This window comes from Schistocerca gregaria, unplaced genomic scaffold (genome assembly GCF_023897955.1).
Source record: "Schistocerca gregaria isolate iqSchGreg1 unplaced genomic scaffold, iqSchGreg1.2 ptg000180l, whole genome shotgun sequence".
NCBI lineage: Eukaryota > Metazoa > Arthropoda > Insecta > Orthoptera > Acrididae > Schistocerca > Schistocerca gregaria.
Window position 1 is genome coordinate 1216904 of NW_026061730.1, and position 12323 is coordinate 1229226.

Sequence of the window (12323 nt, forward strand, 5' to 3'; positions counted from 1 at the left end):
ACATGACTTTCACACATGTCTACAAAATCACCTTCACTTCAAATACAGTTTTCTTGCGACTGATGGAGACGTAGGCAAATTTATAGTTGCTATTTCCATTACATCACGTTAATCAGAAAATCGGTAATTTACATCTGCAGCGGAAAAAAATTCAGTTCCGGCCAGCGTAGGGCTCGAACCCACGACCCTGTGAATAAGAGTCTCATGCTCTACCGACTGAGCTAGCCGTGCTGCCTCGGTGGATACCTGATTGGCAGCAGATCACACAGTAATCGTTTGGGTTGGGTGGTCCCATACAGAATCTCTCCATGCTTCCTAATGTTTTCCTAACGTCACACTCGTCACGTACTTCACTTTTATTTCATAATCATTTCTGAGAGGTAAAGGAATTGCATGACAATCTGCAGAGCTAGCGGCGTCAAAATTAACACACATACTTGATGTGACTCAAAAGCCGAACGAGTTACTTTCCGACGTTGTTTTAGATGTGCAAGTGCCAGTCAAAACTCGCGGTGAGGGCACTCTGCCGACCATTTCGCTAGTTAACACCGGTCTTGTTGTGTGTGTTTCAGGTTCAAGACCATCTCCAAGTACAAAATGGTCAACAGCAACATTCAGACGGTTTCGTACTGCTCAATTGCTACATTAAAACGGTATGTTTCTTTTTCAGAAATGGAAAAACACAACCGTGACAGGATTAGAACCTGCAATCTTCGGATCCGAAGTCCGACGCCTTATCCATTAGGCCACACGGTCACTGACGACCAAGTGTAACTTATATACGACCCATTTCGAAACGCTCACACCCCCTGAGGAACTGTGTTTTCGTTCCACACAGCCGCTGCCCCTTACTCTTTCCCACCCATTCGTTACATTCAACCTCTTACGAGACCGACCAAACATACAAAGGAAAAGAAGACCACACACTTTGCGCATTCGGAATCGATGGCAGGGTGTCCCTCGCCGCATTTGCTACGATGGCCATTTGCTACTTATGCAGAAGCGGCGGCGGCGGCGGCGGCGACGACGACGACGACGACGACCGCGAGAGGCTCTGAGATTTGTGAGAAATACATCTATAAAATGTAATTCAGACTGCCTCGTCTCACCTTATGCTAAACCGCTTTGGCAAATGCTTTATCTGCGCCATTCGCCTTAATCACATCTGAGAGTAATTCTTAATAATACGCCTGTCGCTAATTGTTCCTCATCACAGATACTGCTTTCTATACGGCTACGATGCGCAACTGATTTCCAAGATTCGTCTTCCTCCTGTGAGGATGGAACTCACGACCCCTGGTTTACTAGACCAATGCTCTACCACTGACCTAAACAGGCGCCGCCTAGCGGCACTTTTGTGTACTTCGTCCGTATGGTTGTCTGAATCATCAGACTTCAGCTGACAACACTTCATATTTTCGACTAATATTTGCAGCTATGGCGACCCATTACTGCTTGGCTGCACATCTGACACGTAGCCGATATTCTCTTCAAACAAAACCACCTGCACTTCAGAACATGACTTTCACACATGTCTACAAAATCACCTTCACTTCAAATACAGTTTTCTTGCGACTGATGGAGACGTAGGCAAATTTATAGTTGCTATTTCCATTACATCACGTTAATCAGAAAATCGGTAATTTACATCTGCAGCGGAAAAAAATTCAGTTCCGGCCAGCGTAGGGCTCGAACCCACGACCCTGTGAATAAGAGTCTCATGCTCTACCGACTGAGCTAGCCGTGCTGCCTCGGTGGATACCTGATTGGCAGCAGATCACACAGTAATCGTTTGGGTTGGGTGGTCCCATACAGAATCTCTCCATGCTTCCTAATGTTTTCCTAACGTCACACTCGTCACGTACTTCACTTTTATTTCATAATCATTTCTGAGAGGTAAAGGAATTGCATGACAATCTGCAGAGCTAGCGGCGTCAAAATTAACACACATACTTGATGTGACTCAAAAGCCGAACGAGTTACTTTCCGACGTTGTTTTAGATGTGCAAGTGCCAGTCAAAACTCGCGGTGAGGGCACTCTGCCGACCATTTCGCTAGTTAACACCGGTCTTGTTGTGTGTGTTTCAGGTTCAAGACCATCTCCAAGTACAAAATGGTCAACAGCAACATTCAGACGGTTTCGTACTGCTCAATTGCTACATTAAAACGGTATGTTTCTTTTTCAGAAATGGAAAAACACAACCGTGACAGGATTAGAACCTGCAATCTTCGGATCCGAAGTCCGACGCCTTATCCATTAGGCCACACGGTCACTGACGACCAAGTGTAACTTATATACGACCCATTTCGAAACGCTCACACCCCCTGAGGAACTGTGTTTTCGTTCCACACAGCCGCTGCCCCTTACTCTTTCCCACCCATTCGTTACATTCAACCTCTTACGAGACCGACCAAACATACAAAGGAAAAGAAGACCACACACTTTGCGCATTCGGAATCGATGGCAGGGTGTCCCTCGCCGCATTTGCTACGATGGCCATTTGCTACTTATGCAGAAGCGGCGGCGGCGGCGGCGGCGACGACGACGACGACGACCGCGAGAGGCTCTGAGATTTGTGAGAAATACATCTATAAAATGTAATTCAGACTGCCTCGTCTCACCTTATGCTAAACCGCTTTGGCAAATGCTTTATCTGCGCCATTCGCCTTAATCACATCTGAGAGTAATTCTTAATAATACGCCTGTCGCTAATTGTTCCTCATCACAGATACTGCTTTCTATACGGCTACGATGCGCAACTGATTTCCAAGATTCGTCTTCCTCCTGTGAGGATGGAACTCACGACCCCTGGTTTACTAGACCAATGCTCTACCACTGACCTAAACAGGCGCCGCCTAGCGGCACTTTTGTGTACTTCGTCCGTATGGTTGTCTGAATCATCAGACTTCAGCTGACAACACTTCATATTTTCGACTAATATTTGCAGCAATGGCGACCCATTACTGCTTGGCTACACATCTGACACGTAGCCGATATTCTCTTCAAACAAAACCACCTGCACTTCAGAACATGACTTTCACACATGTCTACAAAATCACCTTCACTTCAAATACAGTTTTCTTGCGACTGATGGAGACGTAGGCAAATTTATAGTTGCTATTTCCATTACATCACGTTAATCAGAAAATCGGTAATTTACATCTGCAGCGGAAAAAAATTCAGTTCCGGCCAGCGTAGGGCTCGAACCCACGACCCTGTGAATAAGAGTCTCATGCTCTACCGACTGAGCTAGCCGTGCTGCCTCGGTGGATACCTGATTGGCAGCAGATCACACAGTAATCGTTTGGGTTGGGTGGTCCCATACAGAATCTCTCCATGCTTCCTAATGTTTTCCTAACGTCACACTCGTCACGTACTTCACTTTTATTTCATAATCATTTCTGAGAGGTAAAGGAATTGCATGACAATCTGCAGAGCTAGCGGCGTCAAAATTAACACACATACTTGATGTGACTCAAAAGCCGAACGAGTTACTTTCCGACGTTGTTTTAGATGTGCAAGTGCCAGTCAAAACTCGCGGTGAGGGCACTCTGCCGACCATTTCGCTAGTTAACACCGGTCTTGTTGTGTGTGTTTCAGGTTCAAGACCATCTCCAAGTACAAAATGGTCAACAGCAACATTCAGACGGTTTCGTACTGCTCAATTGCTACATTAAAACGGTATGTTTCTTTTTCAGAAATGGAAAAACACAACCGTGACAGGATTAGAACCTGCAATCTTCGGATCCGAAGTCCGACGCCTTATCCATTAGGCCACACGGTCACTGACGACCAAGTGTAACTTATATACGACCCATTTCGAAACGCTCACACCCCCTGAGGAACTGTGTTTTCGTTCCACACAGCCGCTGCCCCTTACTCTTTCCCACCCATTCGTTACATTCAACCTCTTACGAGACCGACCAAACATAGACAGGAAAACAAGACCACACACATTGCGCATTCGGAATCGATGGCAGGGTGTCCCTCGCCGCATTTGCTACGATGGCCATTTGCTACTTATGCAGAAGCGGCGGCGGCGGCGACGACGACGACGACGACGACCGCGAGAGGCTCTGAGATTTGTGAGAAATACATCTATAAAATGTAATTCAGACTGCCTCGTCTCACCTTATGCTAAACCGCTTTGGCAAATGCTTTATCTGCGCCATTCGCCTTAATCACATCTGAGAGTAATTCTTAATAATACGCCTGTCGCTAATTGTTCCTCATCACAGATACTGCTTTCTATACGGCTACGATGCGCAACTGATTTCCAAGATTCGTCTTCCTCCTGTGAGGATGGAACTCACGACCCCTGGTTTACTAGACCAAAGCTCTAGCACTGACCTAAACAGGCGCCGCCTAGCGGCACTTTTGTGTACTTCGTCCGTATGGTTGTCTGAATCATCAGACTTCAGCTGACGACACTTCATATTTTCGACTAATATTTGCAGCTATGGCGACCCATTACTGCTTGGCTACACATCTGACACGTAGCCGTGTTCTCTCCAACCAAAACCACTTGCACTTCAGAACATGACTTTCACACATGTCTACAAAATCACCTTCACTTCAAATACAGTTTTCTTGCGACTGATGGAGACGTAGGCAAATTTATAGTTGCTATTTCCATTACATCACGTTAATCAGAAAATCGGTAATTTACATCTGCAGCGGAAAAAAAATCCGTTCCGGCCAGCGTAGGGCTCGAACCCACGACCCTGTGAATAAGAGTCTCATGCTCTACCGACTGAGCTAGCCGTGCTGCCTCGGTGGATACCTGATTGGCAGCAGATCACACAGTAATCGTTTGGGTTGGGTGGTCCCATACAGAATCTCTCCATGCTTCCTAATGTTTTCCTAACGTCACACTCGTCACGTACTTCACTTTTATTTCATAATCATTTCTGAGAGGTAAAGGAATTGCATGACAATCTGCAGAGCTAGCGGCGTCAAAATTAACACACATACTTGATGTGACTCAAAAGCCGAACGAGTTACTTTCCGACGTTGTTTTAGATGTGCAAGTGCCAGTCAAAACTCGCGGTGAGGGCACTCTGCCGACCATTTCGCTAGTTAACACCGGTCTTGTTGTGTGTGTTTCAGGTTCAAGACCATCTCCAAGTACAAAATGGTCAACAGCAACATTCAGACGGTTTCGTACTGCTCAATTGCTACATTAAAACGGTATGTTTCTTTTTCAGAAATGGGAAAACACGACCGTGACAGGATTCGAACCTGCAATCTTCGGATCCGAAGTCCGACGCCTTATCCATTAGGCCACACGGTCACTGACGACCAAGTGTAACTTATATACGACCCATTTCGAAACGCTCACACCCCCTGAGGAACTGTGTTTTCGTTCCACACAGCCCCTGCCCCTTACTCTTTTCCACCCATTCGTTACATTCAACCTCTTAAGAGACCGACCAAACATAGACAGGAAAACAAGACCACACACTTTGCGCATTCGGAATCGATGGCAGGGTGTCCCTCGCCGCATTTGCTACGATGGCCATTTGCTACTTATGCAGAAGCGGCGGCGGCGGCGACGACGACGACGACCGCGAGAGGCTCTGAGATTTGTGAGAAATACATCTATAAAATGTAATTCAGACTGCCTCGTCTCACCTTATGCTAAACCGCTTTTTTTTTTTTTTTTTTTTTTTTCTTTTTTTCCTTTATTGTGAGTTTAATACCTGTGACAAACAGGTAGGCCGGCAGCGGACCAAGTATGCCGCTCTTCGGCCTCAGAGTATACACAGAACAGAGATGAGTGAGATATAAAAACAATCAAGACGGCGGGGTACAAACAGTAGACAAAACAGAGTTAAAACGGAGTCGGTCACGTGCGTAGCACAATGGATAAAAGCGGAGAAACACGGTGCACAAACGCAGATGGCAGATGGCCACACGTGAACCAGCGGAGCACAAACGACGAAACACAAACACACTGCAGGAGAGTCGAGGCAAAAACACATGCGATGGTCTTCGGCGTAGGACGATGAAAGTAACTGATGGAAGACAGCAGAGTCGTGGCCTGCCAAGGGGAAAAGGTGTGGGGAAGAGGAGAGAGAGGGGGAGGGGAAGATGCCAGTGGAGGAGAGGGATGGAGGAGAAGGGGGAGGGTAGGGGGAGTGGAAGCCCAAGGAGAAAGGGGAGGGGAGGGAGGGAGAGAAGGGAGAGAGGGTGCCCACAGGAAAAGGAGAGGAGAGGGAAGGTAAGGCTCAAAGTTGGTAGGAGGGGTAGATGGAGGGGAGGAGGGCATCATCAGGGAGGGGGAGTTGACGGAAGCCACCGAGGGAGAGGGTGTGGAGGGTGTAAAGATGGAGAGCAGGTGGGATATAGGAATGCAGGCGCAGCAGCGGGTTGGGGTGGGAGAGGATGGGAGAGACAAGAGGGTGTGGAGGATCAAGCTTGCGGGAGGTGTAGAGGATCCGTAACCGTTCGAGGAAAAGGAGGAGGTGCGGGAAGGGAATCAGGTCATAGAGGATCCGCGTGGGGGAAGGGAGACGGATGCGATAGGCGAGGCGGAGCGCATGGCGTTCTAGGATCTGAATGGACTTGTAGAAGGTAGGAGGGGCAGAGATCCAGGCGGGATGAGCATAGCAAAGGATAGGACGGATGAGGGACTTGTAGGTGTAGAGGATGGTGGAAGGGTCCAGACCCCATGTACGGCCAGAAAGGAGCTTAAGGAGGCGGAGGCGGGAGCGTGCCTTGGCTTGGATCGTCCGGAGATGTGGGTTCCAGGAGAGGCGACGGTCGAGGGTGACACCAAGGTACTTGAGAGTAGGTGTGAGGGTGATGGGACGGCCATAAATAGTAAGATAGAAATCAAGGAGACGGAAGGAACGAGTGGTTTTGCCTACAATGATCGCCTGGGTCTTGGAAGGATTGACCTTGAGCAACCACTGGTTACACCAAGTGGTGAACCGGTCAAGATAGGATTGGAGAAGGTGCTGGGAGCGTTGCAGGGTGGGAGCGAGGGCAAGGAAGGCAGTGTCATCGGCGTACTGGAGAAGGTGTAGGGGAGGTGCAGGTGGAGGCATGTCTGCCGTGTAAAGGAGGTAGAGAAGAGGGGAAAGGACGGAACCTTGGGGCACACCGGCGGAGGGGTAGAAGGTGTAGGAATCAGTGTTGTGGATGGTGACATAGGAAGGACGGTGGGAAAGGAAGGAAGCGACCAGACGGACGTAGTTGAGAGGAAGAGCAAAGGTTTGGAGCTTGAAAAGGAGACCGGAATGCCACACACGGTCATATGCGCGTTCGAGGTCGAGGGAAAGGAAGATGGCGGAACGACGGGAATTGAGTTGTTCGGAGAGGAGGTGAGTGAGGTGAAGGAGGAGGTCATCGGCTGAGAAGGACGGCCGAAAGCCACATTGGGTAGGGGGGAGGAGGCGGTGTTGGTGAAGGTGCTTGTGTAGGCGGCGGGTAAGAATGGATTCCAGGACCTTGCTGAAGACCGAGGTAAGGCTGATGGGACGGTAGGAGGAGACAGCGGAAGGCGGTTTGTCGGGCTTGAGGAACATCAGGATCCGGGAGGTTTTCCACAGGTCGGGGTAGTAGCCGGTGGACAGGACCACATTGTAGAGCCTGGCCAATGTGGAGAGGAAGGAGGCAGGAGCTTCACGGAGGTGACGGTAAGTAACACGATCGTGACCGGGAGCAGTGTTGCGTTTAGGGCGAAGTGTAGCAATGATATCTTGAGTGGTGATTGGGGTATTTAGTTCTGTGTGTGTGATGTTGTCCAAGTACTGGAAGCCAGGAGCAAGCGGGGGGACAGAGGTATCAGTTCGATCACGGACATCAGGAAAGAGGGAATAATCGAACTGGGGATCGTCAGGGATGGTAAGGATATCGGAGAGGTAGGAGGCGAAATGGTTGGCCTTACTAAGGGCATCAGGGAAGGGGTGGTCATCATGAAGGAGAGGGTAGTAGGGAGAGGGTTTAGATCCGGTAAGGCGGCGGAAGGCTGACCAGTACTTGGACGAGTTGATAGGTAAGGTGGCATTAAGACGGGTGCATGTCTGTCGCCAGTCCCGGCGTTTCTTTGCCGTGAGTAAGTTCCTGATGTGTCGCTGTAGTTGCCGGTGGCGTCGTAGTGTGTCCTGGTCACGTGTGTGAAGGAAGGCACGGTAGAGCCGGCGGGATTCACGCAGGAGAAGGACGGCCTGTGGGGGTAAGGTGGGGCGGTGCGGATGGATGGCAATGGTAGGGACGTGGGCCTCCACGGCCTCAGACAAGGTCTGCTGGAGAAAGGAGGCAGCACGGGTAACGTCATCAGGTTGGTGGTAGGTGAGGGGGTGGCTATCGACCTGGAGAGCAAGGGAGTCCCGGTAGGCATTCCAGTTGGCACGGGAGTAGTCATGGACATATTTCGGGGGAGGGTCATGGCGCGGGTCGGGACGGGGGCGACGACCGTCTGATACAGTGAGGAGGACAGGGAGATGGTCACTGCCAATGGGATCAAGGACGTCCACCGCTATGCGGCCAAGCAGGGTGGGGGAGGCTAGGACGACATCGGGAGTGGTATTGGATTCAGGGCGGGTGTGTTGGGGAATCGGAAGGACGTCGCCTTGGAGGGTGGCAAGGAACCGATGCCACCGCCGTAACTGGGCGGCAGAACGACTATGGATGTTAAGGTCGGCGGCGATCACGTAGGAGGAGAAGGTACGGTCGATGTGGGAAAGGAAGTCGAAAGGAATAGGTGCAGCGGGGCGGACATAGATGGTGGCACAGGTAAGGGTAAGGCCGGGGAAGAAGAGACTAAGGATCAAGTGTTCTGTGGGGTCAGGAAGGAGGGGTTGGAGCCGGACAGGGATCTGGCGGTGGTGGCCAATGGCAACTCCGCCACGCGCTATCTGGAGTGGATTGTCAGACCGGTGAAGGAGGTAGGGCGAGGTGTGGACGGTGTGGTGGGGCTGAAGAAAGGTTTCGTTCAGAAGGAAGGCATCCACACGGTGGGTCGTAAGTGTATGCATAAGGAGGTGCTTGTTGGTGGGAAGGGAGCGGATGTTATTGAACAGGATACGGTGCTGTCGTGCCATAATGGGAATTTAAACGAGGGTGTCGAGACGGGAGAAGGTGAAATGGGCCTGGTTGTGGGAATAGGTGGCGTAGGTGTTGAGGTGGAACACGGAACGGGCAGCGAGGGAAATCTGGTGGAGGGTGTGGGGACGCTGAAAGGGATGGACGTTCTGGAGCACTATTGTGACGAACCTGATGATGTCCTCTGCGGTGGGGGGAGGACGGAGGGAATTGCCAGGAGGGGTGGGGTCATCCAAAGGGCGGAGAGGAACAGTGAGTTCAGGAGCGGATGGAGGAGGTCGAGCCTTGCATTTCTGGGAGTAGGTAGGGTGTTGGAGGTTGCAGGTATTGCAGGAGGGAGGAGACTGAAGGTTGGGGCACTGCCGGAGGAAGTGCGCTTGCTTACAATGCGGGCAGACTGGGGCCTCGCGGCACTCTGATGTTGGGTGTGCGTTATAACGCAGACACCTCTGGCAGCGAATGGATTGTGGTGGGGAGCGGGAGGGGTCAACCTTATACCGGCGGTGGAAGAGGAGGGCACCCTCCTTAAGGAGATGGTCGATGGAGGGAGCGTGTTCGGAGAAAACTCGCATAAGGCGAGTGGGGCCCGCAGAGTTGAAAATGCGGCGAACAGCTCGCACCTCCAGGTACGGGTGGGCCTTCAACTCCGCCAGCACCTCTTCCTCCGTGATCGTCGGGCTAAGCCGAGTGATCACGGCGGTGAGGGTCGGCGGGCGACGTGGGGGTTGGGGTTGACGGGGGGAGGAAGGGGAAGGAGCAGGGGCAAGGGAGGCATTAGGTCCAAATCGGGTGAGAGGAATTCGGGAGAGGATGTCGGAGTGTAGGGTAGGGCTTGGGGAGGTGATCAAGACAGAGTCCCTACGGGGGGTAAGAAGGGAGATGGGGGCTGCAGGGAAGTATTGGCGGAGGAGCAAGGTCAGGTTGCGGGCCTCCAGGAGAGAGGGATCAGGACGGGAGAGGAGATACTTGTAGGAGGGGGAGTTAGAAGAGGAAGTAGAGGGGGCTGGAGGGGAGACATCCATGGCATCTAGGGGTGGGGGAGGGGGAAGATGCTGGGACTTCTTGGGTGCAGAGGAGGCGGGGGTGCCACTGGGACGCTTAACAGCGGGGACAGGATGGGAGGAGGTGTGGGGCACAGGAGTGACGGGGAGATGACGGGAAGCGGCAGGTCCCGGTGTCGGTTCTGGTGCTGGTGCTGCTGTTGGTGCTGCTGTTGGTGCTGCTGCTGGTTGTGGCGCTGCTGCAGGTGGTGGTGCTGGCGCCGGCGATGGTGCGGCATGGGTCGTAGCCCGACGAGACACAACCCTGGCAGGGGCCGCATGAGTGGTGTGGGGGAGTGGGGGAAAGGGGTCGTGTGTGGAGGCTTGGGGAGAAGGAGCAGGGGATGGGGCGACAAAGGGAGCTGGGGTGGGAAGGGTGAGGAGGGGCGGGATATAGTAGGACGGGGGCGACTGAGCACACCAAGTAAGAGTAGTGGCAGCGAGGGAGGGCGTCGTATAGACGATGGCGGTGGTAGTGGCGGTGGTGGTGGGGGTGGTCATGATGGCAGTAAGGAAAACTGGAAACACAGAAAAGAAGAATGGGGACAGACAAGGGACAAAGTCAGGAACAGATTACAGATGACAGATGAGAGACGTCGAGGAGCGAAAGGATGAAGGCAAAGACGAAGACGAGAATAGCGACGACAACGAAAGCAGGAGAGGAAGACTAAGCACTGGGTCCTGGCGGCGGCGGCGGCGGCGGCGGCGGCGGGGGCCGGAAGCTGCGGCGGCGGCGGCGGCGGCGGCGGCGGCGGGGGCCGGAAGCTGCGGCGGCGGCGGCGGCGGCGGCGGCTGGGTCCGGAAGCTGCGGCTGGGTCCGGCGACGACTGCTGCTGCAAAACTGGCGGCACTGGAAACTGCTGCTGCTGCTGCTGCTGCTGCTGGCGGTTCCGGAACCGCGACTGCGACTGCGACTGCGACTGCGACTGCGACTTCTGCGAAGCCCTAACACTTCGATACGTAGCAGTACTCTGCAAGGTATCGAAGGGCGGAACTCTTCCGAGGTCCGCCGAAGAATGGGGCTAAACCGCTTTGGCAAATGCTTTATCTGCGCCATTCGCATTAATCACATCTGAGAGTAATTCTTAATAATACGCCTGTCGCTAATTGTTCCTCATCACAGATACTGCTTTCTATACGGCTACGATGCGCAACTGATTTCCAAGATTCGTCTTCCTCCTGTGAGGATGGAACTCACGACCCCTGGTTTACTAGACCAATGCTCTACCACTGACCTAAACAGGCGCCGCCTAGCGGCACTTTTGTGTACTTCGTCCGTATGGTTGTCTGAATCATCAGACTTCAGCTGACAACACTTCATATTTTCGACTAATATTTGCAGCAATGGCGACCCATTACTGCTTGGCTACACATCTGACACGTAGCCGATATTCTCTTCAAACAAAACCACCTGCACTTCAGAACATGACTTTCACACATGTCTACAAAATCACCTTCACTTCAAATACAGTTTTCTTGCGACTGATGGAGACGTAGGCAAATTTATAGTTGCTATTTCCATTACATCACGTTAATCAGAAAATCGGTAATTTACATCTGCAGCGGAAAAAAATTCCGTTCCGGCCAGCGTAGGGCTCGAACCCACGACCCTGTGAATAAGAGTCTCATGCTCTACCGACTGAGCTAGCCGTGCTGCCTCGGTGGATACCTGATTGGCAGCAGATCACACAGTAAACGTTTGGGTTGGGTGGTCCCATACAGAATCTCTCCATGCTTCCTAATGTTTTCCTAACGTCACACTCGTCACGTATTTCACTTTTATTTCATAATCATTTCTGAGAGGTAAAGGAATTGCATGACAATCTGCAGAGCTAGCGGCGTCAAAATTAACACACATACTTGATGTGACTCAAAAGCCGAACGAGTTACTTTCCGACGTTGTTTTAGATGTGCAAGTGCCAGTCAAAACTCGCGGTGAGGGCACTCTGCCGACCATTTCGCTAGTTAACACCGGTCTTGTTGTGTGTGTTTCAGGTTCAAGACCATCTCCAAGTACAAAATGGTCAACAGCAACATTCAGACGGTTTCGTACTGCTCAATTGCTACATTAAAACGGTATGTTTCTTTTTCAGAAATGGAAAAACACGACCGTGACAGGATTCGAACCTGCAATCTTCGGATCCGAAGTCCGACGCCTTATCCATTAGGCCACACGGTCACTGACGACCAAGTGTAACTTATATACGACCCATTTCGAAACGCTCACACCC

General features: G+C 51.7%; 10 non-coding genes across 10 annotated transcripts; all 10 read right to left on the bottom strand.

Annotated features, from left to right (window-relative positions):
- Positions 1-158: 158 nt before the first annotated feature.
- Positions 159-235, bottom strand: Trnak-cuu (transfer RNA lysine (anticodon CUU)). Its single transcript has one exon. It is a non-coding gene; the product is annotated as a tRNA-Lys (tRNA).
- Positions 236-683: 448 nt separating this feature from the next.
- Positions 684-756, bottom strand: Trnar-ucg (transfer RNA arginine (anticodon UCG)). Its single transcript has one exon. It is a non-coding gene; the product is annotated as a tRNA-Arg (tRNA).
- A 918-nt stretch (positions 757-1674) lies between these two features.
- Trnak-cuu (transfer RNA lysine (anticodon CUU)) lies at positions 1675-1751 on the bottom strand. The gene has a single exon. It is a non-coding gene; the product is annotated as a tRNA-Lys (tRNA).
- Positions 1752-2199: 448 nt separating this feature from the next.
- Positions 2200-2272, bottom strand: Trnar-ucg (transfer RNA arginine (anticodon UCG)). Its single transcript has one exon. It is a non-coding gene; the product is annotated as a tRNA-Arg (tRNA).
- Positions 2273-3187: 915 nt separating this feature from the next.
- Trnak-cuu (transfer RNA lysine (anticodon CUU)) lies at positions 3188-3264 on the bottom strand. Its single transcript has one exon. It is a non-coding gene; the product is annotated as a tRNA-Lys (tRNA).
- A 448-nt stretch (positions 3265-3712) lies between these two features.
- On the bottom strand, positions 3713-3785 carry Trnar-ucg (transfer RNA arginine (anticodon UCG)). The gene has a single exon. It is a non-coding gene; the product is annotated as a tRNA-Arg (tRNA).
- A 911-nt stretch (positions 3786-4696) lies between these two features.
- Trnak-cuu (transfer RNA lysine (anticodon CUU)) lies at positions 4697-4773 on the bottom strand. Its single transcript has one exon. It is a non-coding gene; the product is annotated as a tRNA-Lys (tRNA).
- A 448-nt stretch (positions 4774-5221) lies between these two features.
- Positions 5222-5294, bottom strand: Trnar-ucg (transfer RNA arginine (anticodon UCG)). The gene has a single exon. It is a non-coding gene; the product is annotated as a tRNA-Arg (tRNA).
- Positions 5295-11673: 6379 nt separating this feature from the next.
- Positions 11674-11750, bottom strand: Trnak-cuu (transfer RNA lysine (anticodon CUU)). Its single transcript has one exon. It is a non-coding gene; the product is annotated as a tRNA-Lys (tRNA).
- A 448-nt stretch (positions 11751-12198) lies between these two features.
- Trnar-ucg (transfer RNA arginine (anticodon UCG)) lies at positions 12199-12271 on the bottom strand. Its single transcript has one exon. It is a non-coding gene; the product is annotated as a tRNA-Arg (tRNA).
- Positions 12272-12323: the final 52 nt, after the last annotated feature.